The following is an 18,139-nucleotide window of genomic DNA, read 5'->3' as shown; positions in this document are numbered from 1 at the left end:
AGTGCAGTTCACAATGTGTTTCTTTGGATTAGTTCTGTGTCTTCTGACGTCCAACACAATTTTCTCACCCTGTCTATTTTTTTTCCTGGAGAAGAAAAAAAAAATGGTGGTAGCTTCTGCTGCTAGGTTACCAAGAACACCATGAAGCCACTAAACAGTTGATCAGTGGGAGGAGGAAACTGCACACGAAAGAAAAGAACTGACTCTTTCAATAGCTCTTGGGAGAAATGACTCTTTCATCTTACTTAGCAGCTCCCCCCCAAATCATTGCTTAGCTGACTGATGGCTTGTTGTGAATGTGCATTGAACACTCTTTCAAAAAAGAAATGAGCGGTGCTGTGGGGATGGAGCTAATATTTTTTGCTTCTGCTGGACAGGATAGCTAATCAGAATAAGTACGTGTAGTCAGTAAATTTTACTCAGTAGCATTTAACCCAAATGTAGCCTAAATCCCTACACCCCCCAACAGGTTAATTACCAGGGGTATTTATTATTGACCTGTGGGAGCTGCCTGATAAAGAGAAGACTCTTTATCCTTCTGAATTAAGTCTTGCAGGAGATTGTATAACTTCATGGTTGTGTGGGTTGTGTAACTTCATGGTAAAATAGGAGAACCTCTCCAAATTGATGGGCCGTACTTTCCCCTCTGTCTAACAGGCTTCTGCAGTATCAGCTGACCATATTCATGGTTCTAGGCATCTGACAAAGTTATGTGATGATCACAATTCTGGTATTACTATGTAATTATCTGGTGCCTGGAAACTTTAAGAAATGGGGATGACAGAAAAGATGCACTTCCATCTTATATTTCTTTTCTAATTTGATAAGTCTTTATACAAAATTGATATATATGCAATTCATTCTCTGTTTCTCTCACAGAGTTCAAATGTATTACTGTATCTGTGTTTTAGAGGGTATCTTTCTTTGCCACATTTACTTTCTTGAACTAAAATGATCTTAGAATTTAAATGAAAGGAACAGTATTCCATTGACTGGAAGAAAAGACACAAATAAAATTATATGGGTTCAGTTGTCCAAAAGAAAATATAGATACAAAATATAGATGGAAAAAAACAGAATATGGCAACTGAGATAAGTGGAAGGGAAAGACATTTCATATATAATTTTCATCATTTCCAAATCCCCCTTTTTTGCTTGTTTTTGATTTCTCAAGTTAATCAGAAAAATAAAGGATTGTTTAAAACATAAATTAGTATTTTAAAAATCCATCTGCCTTCACCATGAATAGAATGTGTATGGCTTTGGTTTAAGCAAGATTTTGTCTTAAACATTATGAAGCAGAGAAAATAAATCTCAAGGAATTAGACATTTTATTTTTTTATATTATTATTTTATAGTTTTATATTTCAAAAGTTCAAGGTGGGTTATATGAGAATCTTTCTTCATTTCAGCCATCTACAATAACTCTACTAGGTAAATTATGGTATATTATACAAAATACATAGTTTCTTAATGTGTAAGTTTATTTACAGCAGGGGTCTTCAAACTTGGCCCTTGGCCCTTTTATGACTTGTGGACTTCAACTCCCAGAATTCCTCAGTCAGTGTGCTGAGTCCACAAGTCATAAAAGGTCCAGGTTTGAAGACCCCTGCTTTATAGGAACTCCATGAAATGAGATTCAGATGTGAGACCCATTGATTCATGTAAATAAGCAACATTTATTTTTGATTGGAGTTCTTGACCTTTTGTAATAATGGCCCACAATTTTTTCATGGAGGGAGTGGGTGGGGGAGGAACCTCACATGTGCACTTTTCAGTAAGGTTTGGGCTCCTATGAAAATCTAACGTCTGAGGATCTAAGATGGGGCTGAGGTGGTGATGCTAGTGATGGCAAGTGGCTGCAAATTCAGGTGAAGCTTCACTCACTTGCCTCCCCACTCATTTTCAGCTGTGCAGCCTGGTTCTGAAAATGGTCTGTGACCCAGGGGTTGGAGACTACTGCTTTGTAAAATATGTTTGTAGAAGTCTTTAATGCTTCTAAATATTTCTGTGAAAAACTATAATTGAAAAATGATATTAGATATCCCAATACAGGTTTTGAGCTCATCTTTCATTTATTTTGATTCAGACAGATAACCCCCCCTTGTCTCTTTTAATAATCTCAGGGGTTGCTTTAAATGTCATGAATAATAACCACATAAGTCATCCTTTCCCAGCTTGGTGCCTTCCAAACTTTAGTTTTTAGAATTTCCAGACACTTGGCTAAAACCTTTGGCCTTTGCTGGCTGGGAATTCTGGGAAATGCAATTCCAAAACTTCTGGAGTGAAACAGGTTTATTTATTTATTTATTTATTTATTTATTTATTTATGAGACTTATATACCGCTTTAAGTGCAAGCACTCTCTAAGCGGTGTACACCAGTAAGCAATGTATATATATATATATATATATTTACATTGCCCCCAACAATCTGGGTCCTCATTTTACCTACCCCGGAAGGATGGAAGGCTGAGTCAACCTTGAGCCGGTGAGATTTGAACCGCTGACCTGCTGAACACAGTCAGCTAAAGTGGCCTGCAGTACTGCACTCTAACTGCTGCGCCACCTCGGCTGGAGAAGGTTTATAAAGATCATGGCTCATAATGAATAAAACAGTGACATTGAACTGTACTGTTTATAACATCATATTTTGCAGTTGATATCCATTCTATTGTGTTCGTTTTGTAGAATATAAATCAGGTAACTGTATCCAGCAGAATATCAACATTAGAAATTTTTTCAACAAAAACAACCACACAATTGTGCAAGAAGCTTGGTTGTTTTTTTTTTTGAGCAATCTTAAGAACTGCAATGCCAGTTAATAAGTATTATCTGAGTTGTAACATAGTACATTGATTACTGCATCAAGACATTATCGTAAGCCAGTGACATTATAATCAAATTACAGGATTGGCTGCAGGGATTGTCTAAACCAATGTTTATAAATAAATATTTTTCCATATTTATTTTTCCATGTTAATTGTGTCTAGTAATCCTAGGACAAATGTTTATAGTCATTTATGATTATTATTCAAGAATTTATGTAAACCTGGAAGATTATGTTTTTGCTGTATTACTGCAAATCAAGTAAAAAGCAGTGCAATGCACTCTGACTGACTTCTTCTGACAAACCAGTTAAATTTCCTAAAGTAGGTCATAGTAGCTGCTTAAATGGCATACAGCTGAATGGTCATGTCATCTTTAGTGTATTTCTTGCCATGATTGATTGTGCCATTTTAACTTTTGCAAAGATCTGTTTATTCTCACTGCAGATGTTAATGGGTGACTGTCTTTTAAGGTGTCTAGGAGCAGAATAAGGTGTCTATTTCTCTGAAGGTGTTCACTATCCTAACTCTCAAGCTTCTCTCCAGGAAGCTTTAAGTTATTTTTTAAAAAGGAGATTTGCTAATGAATTTTTCACTGAGTAGAGAGCATATTTAACATACCATGTGCCATGTGCTGTTTAAATATATAAACTTGAATCAGTGCAAGTTCAGGGCACAATTTCCACTCTTATATTTTATTAAGATTCATTTCCTTTCCTTAAAATGAGATTAAGATAGAACCAACAAACCTGCCTGATTATTTATAATACAAGTTTTATTAGCGTTTTTGTTTTTACAACCAAATGCTTGAGAAACAACGTGGTGACAGGGTAATCAATCATACAAAATCAAAATCATATATATCTAATTCAAATTAAATCATTAAGAGCTCCTTCTCTGTTCCCTCAAATAATATAATATATTCAGATTCATATATTTTTCAATAAAGTTCAGTCAATCAAAACAATCATCAATAACATTTCATTTATATAAGTCAAAATCCTGTATTAAGCTTTACTGTTTACAATTACCATATTCCAATTGGCTTAAATAACCATATTACTAACACTTCAGGTGTCTTTCCTTTCCTTTTTCTTTAACATAATCAGTAACTCATTTATTAATATAATTTCTTCTTTTATCAAAAATCCATCTTATTCTCTTTCCTTTACCAAAATAGCTATCCTACCTAAAAAGCAAAAACATTGCTCCAAAAATACATTTCTAGTCTATTTTACATCTATAATCTATTAATCAATCAAAATCTATATAATATTCTTTTAACTCATTCAATAACATTTAAATCCAATCCAGTAATTATTATATCCATCATGCACATATTACTACAAAAAACAAACCTCTATTTAACATCACAATTAACTAGTCTTTATTCAATCAGGATCTCTGGTATCTTATTTACCAATCTTAAACTTTAAGTCAATCCGTATCTAAGAAGCCTCAAACCCATTATATATCATTTTAGATCATACTCTTAAATCTTATTCTGGTTTTCTTTTTGTGCCAGGCCGTTTTCCATAACAAAGCCTCTATGTCAACAAATAGATCACTTTTTATTCCTTGTGATAACATCTGAGTCAGGAGAGAGCATCCCCTCCTCTGTTTTGAAGACCTGAGACCTTTATAAGTAATCCTTTGTTGTTTTAAAGATTCAAGCCTCAACATTTGACTCTGCTGAATAGGGCACTCAATCATAACCAATTTTTTAGTTAATACTTGATTATCAAAATTGTCATAGTTCCTAATCAATTGTAATTGCAAGTCCATTTCTGTTAGATTTGAAGTTATAGATGATTTAATTATAGTCATTTTTTGATCGTCAAATATCTCAATCGGTTGTATATAAGATGAAATAGAATTTTCTTTAGTGATGATTAATTCCTCTTCTATTGTTTTTTGTTCTGTAGCATATTCAGATAAAGTCTGAAAGTCAGTTTGTAAGTTCAAAATAGAGTTTCTGTTTTTTATTTCTGTAGTACTCTCTCTTATTTGGCAATATATTTGATCAATAGCTTCACAGATTTTTTCCAGTATGAGTTTACAATTGAAATGTAAATAAGATTTCTCCATTTTAATAGTAACGAGGACCAGGCCTATTATCTTTTGTTGGAGGCTGTAGTCAAAAACATTTAACCAATGTCCACCCCCACAAATTAACAGCTGTTAAGTTTCTTTGTCTTTTCCTTTATGATGATCTAAAGGTCAAGGCCAATCTCATCATCAGACAGAAAACAAACACAATTGCAATTTTAAATTTCTCCACAAGGTGTCCTCAGTAGACTTATAAAAAACTCTTCCCAGATACCAAAGATGACATTGTCAGAATCAGAAAAAGAAAAAAACAGCAAAAAAATATTTTTCAGATATATGCTGAATCCAGTAGTAAAATTCAATAATAGGAATTTTTTCCAGACCCCAAAGTCAATTAAAGTGAGTTTTCATTCCATCTCACAGCTATTCTTCCCACTCAGAAACGCTGCTCTCTTAAAACAGGGAAATAGTTCCAAGAAATGCTTTTTACAGGAGACCCAAAAGAAAAAAAAGGACTAAGAGAGGAAAGGAAAAATCTCACTTGGATCAACCACAGTGGTTCTTTGCACTTAGATGTTCTTCTGACTTCTGGTTATAGCAGCAAGGTGATCAGCCATGTTACTGGCTGATCTTTCCTCCGTCGGCCCTAAGGAGAAATCTCAGACCACGGAAGGAGCTGCTGCCCTTCCACGGTCGACGAGGACCTCCTCAACAGTAGCCGCCCCTCCAGGGTGGCTTTTCGACCCAATTGAGGGTCTACCAGCAGACAGAAATCAGCTGGTGAAGAGAGCAGTCTGTGTAGATGGCTGCAAATGCCGCGATCAGGAACCAAAAGTCAAACATGCCTGATTATTGAAAAAATTAAAATATCATCTTTCTTTGTACATGGTTAATTTATGCTTTTCAGCCTGGAATTTGGAAGACTCCTGAATAGATTGAAGGAAGGCTTAATGGCCAAGGTTTTTGTTTGTTTGTTTGTTTGTTTGTTCACTTATGGGTTGGTGGAAAATAGTTTACTTTGATGGTAATATCTGGATTCTAGCTAGAAACTTGAGACAAAATATGGAATCACTTTGCAGATCAAGGACAAGGTTGCCATTTAGTTCATTTCAGTTCAGTTTATTTGGTAGGCATGTTCAAGATATATAAAATAAATGTCTTATTTATAAAATAAATAAACCAAACGATGTTTACCAAGTACCATAATTAAAAAAAAACCAAACATGAAAAGGATTGGGAATAGCTTGACAAAGAAAAACCAAACATGAAAATGATTGGGAATAGCTTGACAAAGAAAAGCCCTGATCCAATAATAATCAGCTACCCAAATCTTTTTTCTCTTTTGTATCACAATTTTTTTATGTTTCATTATAAAATAAAAATACCAAAAAAACAAAGTTAGAGAATAGAGAGAAGTGCAAAGAGAGAGAAAAAGTGATTTCCAACTTTTTTCAGTGCAGTAAAATAAAAAAAATACGACCTCAACTTTTTGCTTTACATTTCACAATATTTCAAGCTATCACTAAATTTAATTTTTTTTTGAAAGTTTTCTTCTCCTCTAAATTCTTCTCCTTTAAATTATTTAAAATTGATTATTTATGGCTTTTTAACAAGTTGATGACACTTTTTTCTTTCACAGTTATGAAGATCTTCATTTTGCAGATATCTAGGCTGTTATTTATTATATTTATATCCTGTCTTTCATTCAGGAGCTCAAGGATGATATGTAGCACTCCATCACACTTTTTTATCCACAACAACTTTCTGTGTTAGTTGGGTTGAGAGAAAAGTGACTGACTCAAATTTATCTGAAGGACGTTTTATATTTAAGGTAAGAAAGAGTGGAAACTGGATCTTAACAACACCCTACACTGACTTTCCTTATTCATGCTCCTCTGTGGATGGAGTTCTGTGATGATGATGCTTGAACATTTTTGATACTCTTTGGCTTTCTCCTTAATTAAGATTGGACCTGATGGGATAGTATAAATACAGAGAAATTAGTATAATTAAAAAAGAGTAGGTAGAATTTCAGAAGAAAAATCAGCTGCTTTTTAGAGGCCAATCTGCTGGCCTCATATTCTCTTTATGAGATTGACCCCAAATTATATTTGATTCAATTAATTGTGTAAACACTAGGTTCTTAATAGTAAATTCAAATAGAGTTTGTAAGGGAATGAAGATGGAATTGTTGTCTGCATTTGGGAAAAGTAGTTGCAGCCAGGCAAAAATGTTTCTCATCCCACTTCCCTTCTGTATTCACTTACTCACTCACTCACTCACTCACTCACTCACTCACTCACTCACTCACAACTTTACTCACAGCATTCACACTGATGTTTCAGCTGCCTGCAATAATAGCTAGACCAAGGATATGCTGACATCCAGAGGCAGTTGCACTCTAGCCAGGCCCTGAGTTTACAAAAACAAACACTTAGACCAAGGTGTATAGGAGAAAAAGAATAAGAAAACAGCAAGCAAATGGGGAGGTGGAGGTGACATATGGAGATTGACAGCTATTACAGGCCTGACGTTTTGCCAGGACCTTAACATCAATCAGAAAAGAAGTAACCACACCTAATCCAAACTAGTATAAGAACTTTTGGGAAAAGGCAATGATTGTATGCCATTTTACAGGCTTTGGGATTTTTGTTTGGACTACATTTTAAGCATTAAAAGATTGAGTATTAAAGACATAATTACATGGCAATATCTCCTTACAAAGTGTAGCAATTGGAGAGTAACAGCCTATTGTTGTAGAAAGTGAGTGCTGCAATACAGATCTGCTATGCTGTGTTATGTCTAGTCCCTGGAAAGCAAAGAATCCTCACAAAGTCTTATAAAAAAGATACAGAAGAAGAGTAAAACTAATTAAACTAAACTAAAAAATAATTCCCAAAAGAATGAAAAATAGAAAAGACAATTGTAAATTGTTTTTCTATAGATAGAACAGGGTAATGCTGATATAATGCTAATACTGTAGATGAAAATATAATAACTTTATAGGTGTACCATAGAAACATAATAATAAGGCCACACAAAAATATCAGTAGAATATTTTACTAAAATATTTTTTCAGGTTTACTTAACAGCAAATCCTAGCATGTAGTGTGGCATTTGCTTGAGTGTGAAGCTATGTAAGACTGCATACATAGTTTTCACTCTTGCCAATACATTTTATGCCCCCCCTCAGTAATTCTAAAATAGTTTCCATAAGATATTATCCTGCTTCTTATTATTAGTTAATCAGTCTCTGTCTTCCTTAAATCATTTAAGTATATTAAATAGCACAAGTTCCTTTTTTTGAAGAATGCTCTTACTTAAATATATTAAGATAATAAACTTACAAGAAAGAATAATTGCTAACAATCCTATTATCATTAATGGAATTGTTCATTGTGACGTTTATGAAGCATTCAGGAAATCTGCTGAAAGCAATAACTTTCTCCAAAAATAAATAACTTTAACTTGCAAAGATAAAAATAAAGTCACATTAAGTATATGCATTGGGATATATGGATATTCATTTCTTACACAGATAGATACTATTTAATTTTTGTTTGAATCCATATCTATTGCAAAACATGGTAACTGCATGCCAAGCCAGTCTGATCTGAAAATATGGGGAGGGGTGGTTTACTGCATAGGCTTCTAAAAGACTGCATTGTAAGTTAATTATTCATTTTATTTATGTATGGGAAAGGGAGTTGGGAAACAGAATGAAAGAAGACTAGGATAAAGAACTAACTTGAACATTAGAACATTTACAGAAATGGAAAAATACAACTCTTTCATAAGTTTGAAATGCTTTGTGCTTCTTTCTCTCCTTCCTACAGCTCCTCTTAGTCTTCTTAACACTTTTTATTCAAGTTAATCGTAGCAGGTTCCCCCAGCTTTATAGAGATAAGTGAAAAGGTGTTAGTTTCTTTTTCTTTTCTAGTTGGGTTCCTTTCAGCTTGCTCATTCCCACCTGCAAGGGGCTGTTAGCAGTTTGGTGGAAGCTCTCTCTCTCTCTCTAATTGCTTGTCATTCTTCAATGAAACATTTTCCCTTTTGTTCTCTTCCCTCGTTTAAATAATTTCCCTCAGAATCTTCACTCTTCCATAAATACATAATCAACAAGTGCTTTCATCTATTCATTAGAATTTTTTCTAGTTTTCCTTTTGCACAAACATACCATGGAATATTTATTTTACATCTCTCACAATGACAAAAAAATCAATCCCTAAACAAACTGATTCTTCTATTTCTGTTCCAGCTCAGTATTCCCTACATGTAATTCTGTTTATATACATGCATTCTTTTCATGTGCAATTCTTAGTGAACTTATTTTAGACATTGAATTAGGTATTTATGGTTGGGTTATTTTTTTGTTTGTTTTGATTTTGTTTATTTAGGTTGGGGTTGTATACTTCTCAGAGTGGTTAACAGATGTACAGGCTATAAGCTTAGTTAAAAAATGTTAATTATTTTTAACTCCTACTCAGCATGGTAATCAAGGTCATTTTACAACAAAGAGTGAGGGATTCTTTGTTTTTAAGACAGCAAAAAAAAAGGAGTACATAGAACCGTGGTGGTGAACCTATGGCACGCATGCCAGAGGTGGCACTCAGAGCTCTCTCTGTGGGCATGTGTGCCGTCGCCCTAGTCCTAGGCCTTCAGCTGGGTTTTATAAAACCTTTTCCTCCACTGCTGTGTGCAAAAAAAGTTCAATCAATCAATCAATTTCAACTTCTCGCGGGAAAAAAAAGTTCTCGCAAAGTTGGAATTGATTGAACTTTTTAGTCCCACCCAGTCTACCGTTACCACTGCAGCCATGCCCACCAAATTGGCCATGCCCACCCGGCACCCGACAATACATAAGTGGGTCTTGGGTTGCAGTTTGGGCACTCGCTCTCTAAAAGGTTCGCCATCACTGGCATAGAACATAGCAGCGCAGGATACATTTCCTATTGCAATTATTAGAATTGCATATTTCATCTGTTTTTTAAGTCAGTAGGATTAATCTGAGTTATGCTGTGCATTTTATAGTCATATTGCCAAATAAGAGTACAATGTTTTAAATACATATAGGGAGAGGTAACTGGTGACCTAACTTGTGTGTCCTGCCTATTATTGTGGCTCAGAGATCAGGGTTTTTTTGCCCCCCAAAATAGAATGACACAATGACAATGTCTGCTGGTCTGGTTTAAATTTATTTTTTTGATATTTTAAGAATGTTGAAATAAGTGATTTAACATATTTATTTTGTCTTTTAAAAACTTTTTTTTTTTAAAAAAATGCCTCCCAACTTCAGTGATGTTTTTGTTATGCCTCCTACACTCTTTTCTGAAGTCACACTAACAGTGAAAAAGTCTGCCCTGTCCCCACTACCAACTCTCTCTTTCCCAACAGACTAGCACACTTTCTTGTTCAATTATTTATAATAGAATGATAACTGTACAAAAAAATCTCAACTTTTGAGATTTTATTCCCTATTTGGTTCCCCACTTATTTACAGAAATATTGGATGCAATCTCCTATTTTATAATAGTGAGATTAATAATTCACACTGTTATTATATCACTCCTTTCTCCAGGCCTGTACTTTTTTGTTATTGTTTTGCTGCTAGCTGGCTGATTGTGACCATCTTGCCCTACACTGAAGTCAAATGATGGTTGCCCTAAAGAAAAAGATAAAAGATATTTCTGGTTGTTATCAGAGAAATTAGCTACAAACCCTACATAGAACAGCATGCTAACCCAGAATTATAGGAGGAAAAAATCCCATCAATTTTGTATGTACTTATACTGTAGCTTATAACTTGTATGTATGCAGTAAAATTGAATTATCAGAAAAAAGAAAACAGTCTTTGAATAGAAGAAGGCAAGCAAACAAAATTACTTTGTGAAAATCTTCTTGTCACTAACATCTATAATGGGACTACTATAAACATTTTTTCAATTAGCATTAAAATATTTAAGGTAATCCTGAGGATATAAATATGCTTTATTTTAAAATGTCCCTCCCCCAACAGCATGTAGAGTTTTAAATTAACAATACAATACTTATTAACCTGGAATGAATCAGACCAGCAATGCAATTCCTCTAATTATGATTAAAGTTGTTATTACATATGCAAGTACAATCTACTGCTCTCGATCCCCCATTACACTTGAGGGATTGATTCATTATATAGTGAGACAGTATATTATGCTACCCTGAAGAGTGTCTGAAACCAGTGTCCAAGTGGTATCAGGAAACTGCTGGACTTCTTCTGCCGAGGTCAATTTCATTACCTTGTCCGTGACATCAACCATACCATTTGGGTATTGCCTTTGCCACCAGTAATTGACATCTGAGTGTTAATGAGATAGTAATTAAGAGCTGGCCGAGGCAGGCACATTTTCTTGTTGAAGGCTTGGATTGCCACATGCTTCTTCACTTTTTTGTGCTAACAGCTTTCAATTTATATGATTTTCAGGTTATACAAGATTGGGGAAAGAGAAAATATTGCCTGTGCAGAATGCTTTGGTCTTGTCAGACGAAACAACTCTAACCATCCCAAGAAAAGGAAAAGATTTCCCAGGCACTGGACTATTTTGCTTGGTTATATATGTATATTTTAATTTTTAATTTTACATTTCTTCAAAAGTTCCATCCAAAAGGCATAACTGAAATTGTGTACCTAATGTGCCACATTCTTTTTTTAATGGCAGAAACAAATTTGCCATTAAAGTTGGGGGACAGTAATAGAAATAATGAACTATAATCTATGGCTCATTTTAGTTGTCAAATTTTGCATTTAACTATAACAATATAACTGGAACATACAGTAAAGCATAAAGCAGTTGCTTCTCCGAATTTAGGAGGACTGTAAGAGGAACTTCATTGAAAGTAGGTGGAAGTTTATTTTAAAATCTCTGTATATCAATCAAATTGAAATCCATCATGTCCAGAAGGCTTATGCATCTACCATTATACAAATCCATCAGTGGATTTGTATAGTTTCTGTTTCTTTCAGTTGCAATTCCGTGTGACATAGATTAAATTATGACAAAGATTTCTATTAACTGCAAAATAGATTCAGATCCATAACAGTTCCAGCATCCAGTTTGATGGCCTGTAGTACTGAACGTTCCATCCACCATTTCGATCTCTATACTGTCCCTATCTTATTCCTATTAAAATGCTATATTTATAATTTTTGACTAATGTATAATATGTAACAAAATACAATAATGAATTTCTAAAGCAAACTGCAGACTGTTTCCCTATGCGAAAAATTGTAGATTCTATTTTTTTTTCTTTATCTAATTTCCATATCACATCACAATAACACTGAAACAGCAAAGCCATTCACTCCCAATTAAGAACAAAATAATCATTAAGAAGAGTTGTAAAAGTGTGATAAGTTTAAAGAGGTTTTCCTAATCTTAGAAAGAATAATATTGGCATATGGTTGTTACTCCTAATATATGGAACATGGCTTCATCAGATGATTAATAATAATAATAATAATAATAATAATAATAATAATAATAATGATGATGATGATGATGATGATGATGATGGGACCTTGGAGGTCATCTAGTCCAACCCCCCATACATGTGTTTTTGCCTATATATGTATGTAATCCCCCACTTAAAATGTATGTGTTACCTTTTAAATGAGTATATCTCATTTAACAATTGAATTCATGTTAAGCTTATGACTTGCTTATCTGACCAGAAGTAACACAGAATAATATACTAATGTAAATGAAATAGATCTGTTTAAATACGGTGAACTAATTCCTCATGAGATAAGCCATCTTGTTATGCTGCCATAACACCCGGGAAATATCAATATTTTTAATGTATACAAAGTTTTGATAAAGCTGTCCTAAAATATGTATTAAAAGCATTTTAATTAAATTTAATTTTAATTAAAACGATAAAGGGTGTTGGAAGTCAGCACCCACCCACCCTCCTAGAGAAGGAAATATTTTGGCGGATATTAAAAAACAACAACAAAATATTATATTTCCCCAAAGGAATAATGGATAAAAATCTTAGGCAGAAACCAGCCCCCAGTATCTTTCCTCCAAGCAAAGGCCAGCTTTGAGAAATGCAGATTTGGGGCCATCTATTCATAAGCAAAATGCCTTCAGTCCCAGCCCCAGAAAAGGTTTTAGCTGATGGGATTAGAAAAAGAAAGCTCCAAGGACAGGACAGGACCTTTAGGACATAATAGGATTAACTCACCACCATTAGAATACCAAAAGGGCACACTCAAGCTCAGGTCAAAGTACATTGCACAGGAACAAGAACAACCTCAAATACAAAGCCTAAAGAAGGTATAAAAACCGACCCAACTTCATTTTGTCAGCTGTTCCAGAACTGCATGCTGTTGCTGTTCTGCTCTTCAATAAACAAACCTTCTTTCCAAACAGCATCCATGTTTATATCCAGCATCTTGTTTGGTTGACTCCCAGCTTGGACTGGACCTGAAGATTTTTAATAATAACAACAACAACAACAACAACAAAGTTAGAAGGGACCTTGGAGGTCATCTAGTCAAACCCCCTGCTCAGGCAGGAAACTCTATACTATTTCAGACAAATGGCTGTACAATCTCTTCTTAAAGACTTCAAGTGTTGGAACATTCACAGCATTCACTCTTTCTAGAGTCTCAACATCTTTTTTACATTGTGGTGACCAAAACTGGATGCAATATTCTAAGTGTGACTTTACCAAGGTATTGTAAAGTGGTATTAACACTTCACGTGATCTTGATTCTATCCCTAGCACTGTGTTGGCTTTTTTGGCAGCTGCAGAACACTGCTGGCTCATATTTAAGTGATTGTCCACTATGATTCCGAGATCCCTCTCACAGTTACTACTGTTGGGCAAGATATCTTAGCAAGTAGTTCGTTGTGATCTACTTTATCAAATGCCTTACTGAAGTCCAAATAAATCATATTCACAGCATTCCTCTGGTCCACTAATTTTGTCACTTGGTCAAAGAATGCAATAAGATTTGTCTGGCATGATCTGTTTTTGACAAACCCCTGTTGGCTTTTGGTAATAACTTTGTTTGCCACTAGGTATTTGCTCATTCGTTGTTTGTTTATCTTTTCCAGAATCTTCCCAGGTATTGAGGTCAGGCTGATAGATCTATAATTTCCTGGATCCATTTTTTTCCTTTTTTGAAGATGGGAACTACATCAGCTCTTTTCCAGTCCTCCGGTAGTTCCTCAGTGCTCCAGGATCTTTGAAAGATATAATTCAGCAGTTCTGAGATCACATCTGTCAGTCCCTTGAGAACCTTAGGGTGTGATACATCTGGTCCTAGTGATTTGAACTCATCTAGGCTGGAAAGGTGCTCACTCATTTTCTTGCCTATCTTAACTTGTGTTTCAAATCTGTTTTTTGCGGTACTGTTTTTAATAAGTCGGACTGTTTTTTCCCTTTGTGTAAAGACAGATGCAAAAAACAAGTTAAATAGTTCTGCTTTCTCCCTGTTGCTTATCATGTTCTTGCCACTTTCTCCCACTAAGGGGCCAATCATTTCCTTGACTTTTTTTGTTTTTTACATGTTTTTTGTTTGTTATTTTTGGCTTTTGTCGCAAGCCTTAGTTCATTTTGAGCCTTAGCTTTCCTTATTTCATCTTTGCAGGCTCGGGCTATTTGCTGCCTTTGTTATGTGCCCCTCTTTCTACTTGTTATACTTGTCTTTCAATTTATCAGAGAGTTCTTTATGCAGCCATGCTGGTTTCATTTGAGAGCTGTTATTTTTCTTCTTTGTTGATATTGTGCTAGACTGGGCTTTTATTATCTCAATTTTCAAAATTTCCCAAGCTTCTTGAGTTGTCTCCCCTTGAGGATTCTTATCCATGGAATCTTTCCAAAGCTCTCTCTAAGTTTATTGAAATTAGTTCTCTTGAAGTCCAAGACTCTAGTTTGACTGAATTCTATTACTTGTGCTTGCACAATGTTGAATTCCAATATTGCATGATCACTCCCCCCCAAGATTCCTGTGGCTTCAACACCTTCTACCATTTCATCCCTGTTAGTGAGAATTAGGTTCAATATGGCTAATCCCCTAGTTCGCTTCTCTACTTTTTGGGAGACAAAGTTGTCTGCCTGGTTTGTCAGGAATCTGTTTGATCTTCTACTTGGTGCAGAGTTTGTCTCCCAGTTGATGTCAGGATAATTAAAGTTCCCCATTACTATTGTGATGTGCTTCCTACATACCTTAGTTAACTGACTAGCAAAAAGTTCATCTATTTCCTCTGTTTGGTTGGGTGGCCTATAGCAGTGGTTCTTAACCTTTTTGAACGAATCGCCCCTTTGAGCCAATGAGGAAGTTGTTGTCGCCCACCATCCCCCAACATAACCTCTCAATCACAACATAGGAAATAATTCTTCAATTTATGCAAACACTTTTTTTGTTTTCTTTAAAATTGTCATCAGGACATATCGATGCAAATAATTTATTTCCAGTCTTTTTCCCATATCTCCCATATTCTGGCCAATGGCGCGCCACTATATGGGTAGAGGCTGCTGCACAGCATGCATGAAGATAAGCGATGCGTCTTCACATATGTATGGTGTTCTGTACTGAAGCTAGCTGGAGGAACATTTGAAAACACAATTCAATCCACTAATAGCGAGTGATCTGATGTTTTATATGACAGATATACAGCGATTCACTATAAGAAAAAGTCTCAAAAGTGTCCCCAAAACTTCTTACTCCATCACCCCCATAACACCCCCTTTTCGTTCCTTCGCCCCCGCATCACCCCTTTTCGTTCCATCACCCGCCTGAAAAATGAAATCACCCCCTGGGGGGCAATATCGCCCAGGTTAAGAACCACTGGCCTATAGTATACACCTATGGCAATGCCATTTCCCCCCCTTTTATATTGACCCAAATGCATTCAAGACAGTTTTCATCATTTCTTTCAACAATGACTTAATTCAGAAATAAATCCATGTGTCTTAGTAGGAGTCCATTTGGCAGTTGAATTTAAAGTACAGTAAGCTGAATTTTCTCTCCCCACTTCATGTCCTGCTATGTTTCTTCATTATGATAGTGAGTTTCTAGGATGAATGAATAAAGAATATCAAGATGGTAAGCCAAGATATTAAAACAATTGCTGTTACACAGGTATATTGTACAGCAGGGATACAGGAGAATGCTCGAGGTGGATGATTACTCTGCTGACAATGGCAAATATATTATTTCATACTGTGAAATACACTCCTGTATTTTACCAAGAAAATCACAAAAATAAACAAGATAAAGTGACTGATAATATAGTGCCAGATGTTGGCCCCTCAGGTCAGATGGCATTAACTTAACATGCTATTGAAGAAGTGGTAATGATCATTTAGTGAACTAATGGTGTTTATGACACAGCTAGATTAAAACCTTCAGGATGTCTAGCTATTGATATTGTCATGTAGGAAAAAAAATCAAAGCTGTAAAGACAGAATTACAGCAGGGACAGGGACATAAGAAGCATGAACATATGAAAGCTCAACATGATACAAAATGGAATTAATTGAAAACACATTAACATCTTAGGCATTTGTGGATTTAAATAGTCCAGAATTGGATACTTTAAGTCAAAAGATCATGCTGTTTATTACTCAGGGCACAAAAAAGGAAGAAACAGTGCTGTTTTCTTAATCAGGGAGGACATAGAAAAGACAGTATTTGGGTACAGTGCAATAAATAACTAGAGAATATAATCTAGTCTACAAAGATAAACTTTTAATAAGATAGTTACCCAAATTTATGCCCAAACTGCTGATGCAGAAGATGAAGTTAATGAATTTTATGGTCAAATTCAATCTAATATAGATTGAGCAACCAGCTTTAAAACTGACAATGAAGATATTGGAGTGGTAGTTTAACAGAGCAATTATGAAGGCCTTGGAAAAGATATTCAGATATTGGCATGTGTCTTTATCTACCACAATTACAAGTGTACAAACAATGGTATTTCCTATGATAATGTATAGAGCTTTGAAGAAGTACTATAGTTGAGCTTTGAAGAAGCACTATAAAGAGCATATTAACACTTTTGAATTTTGGTGTAGGGCAAATCTCTTGATAGCATAAATGTTAGCCAAACAAACAAACAACAAACAAACAAAGAAGTCATTGAATAAATCATTCCAGACTTCTTGTACAAGACCAGTCTAAAATTATCCTATTTTGAACATATTATGCAAAAATAATGACAAGTCCATAAGGGAGAGAAAGGTGGGAAGAAAGAGAGGAGGAAGACTACTATCAGAGATCAAAATGGATTTAATTATCCCAACAACATGTGCACTATTGGAAGACCTAAAGAGCCTGGTGGTGGAAGATCGTATTGGAGAACATTTATGTCTGTCATTGTTTAAGCTTATACTAATTTAATGGTGCATAATCAATTAATCAATCTGTCAAAGCTGTGTCATTCCTTTATCTCACCAATGATAATCCAAGTAACAAAAGAATCCACTCTTGTTCTCTGTTGGACCCTTCCATAGTTTACAATAAACCTTGCACTATACTATGAGGGTAAGTAAATTAACAGATACAAATAAACAATGAATGGATGGATGACCAAGACCAAGAATGAGTTTCTAAGTGAAATCAGCCTGTAATAGCTCGATTTTTTTTCCCCCTCAAGAATAACTGGCAGAATAACTGAATAATCTCCCAGTCATTTTGTAAACCCACAGTCACTTCATAGATAAAAAACACATTAACTTCACTGAATCTTTAGTTTTGGGATTTACTTCTCATTTCTCATTTTCATTTTGGGGAAGAATTTGCTTTTCAGCTGAACTCTCTATAGGACATCCAGCCTTTTATATGCAGATTGGTATAATTATGCTTTGAAAATGCTCAATTCCCAGTGGCTTAAACTGAGAACATGAAAGAGCAAATGTTATCCTGAGCTGAAGTATTAAAAAAGTGGCACATACATCAATCCAAAATGAGATGCAGAACTGAAAAGTTCTTCTTTACCTAGTGATGGGAGTTTTTGATAAATTGATGAAGGATTATGCAGCAAAAGAGGTTTCCTTCAGTAGAAAACACATATATTAAAAACAGATTTATCTCTGGACCTTTTTTCTTGCTTCCTAATATGAAAAGGTGGATCAGTGTTAGCTGAAATAACTGAATACATAAGTAAAAAGAAAAATCAATACCTTAACTTTAGCTTTCTCTCTTAATAGATTGATTAACCCCAAGAGACAATTTCTATGTTTGAATGTGCAAGCTAACAGATGCATC

This window comes from Crotalus tigris, unplaced genomic scaffold (genome assembly GCF_016545835.1).
Source record: "Crotalus tigris isolate CLP2741 ecotype Arizona unplaced genomic scaffold, ASM1654583v1 scf7180000024359.8030256, whole genome shotgun sequence".
Lineage (NCBI taxonomy): Eukaryota > Metazoa > Chordata > Lepidosauria > Squamata > Viperidae > Crotalus > Crotalus tigris.
Note: the sequence above shows the minus strand (reverse complement) of the source record.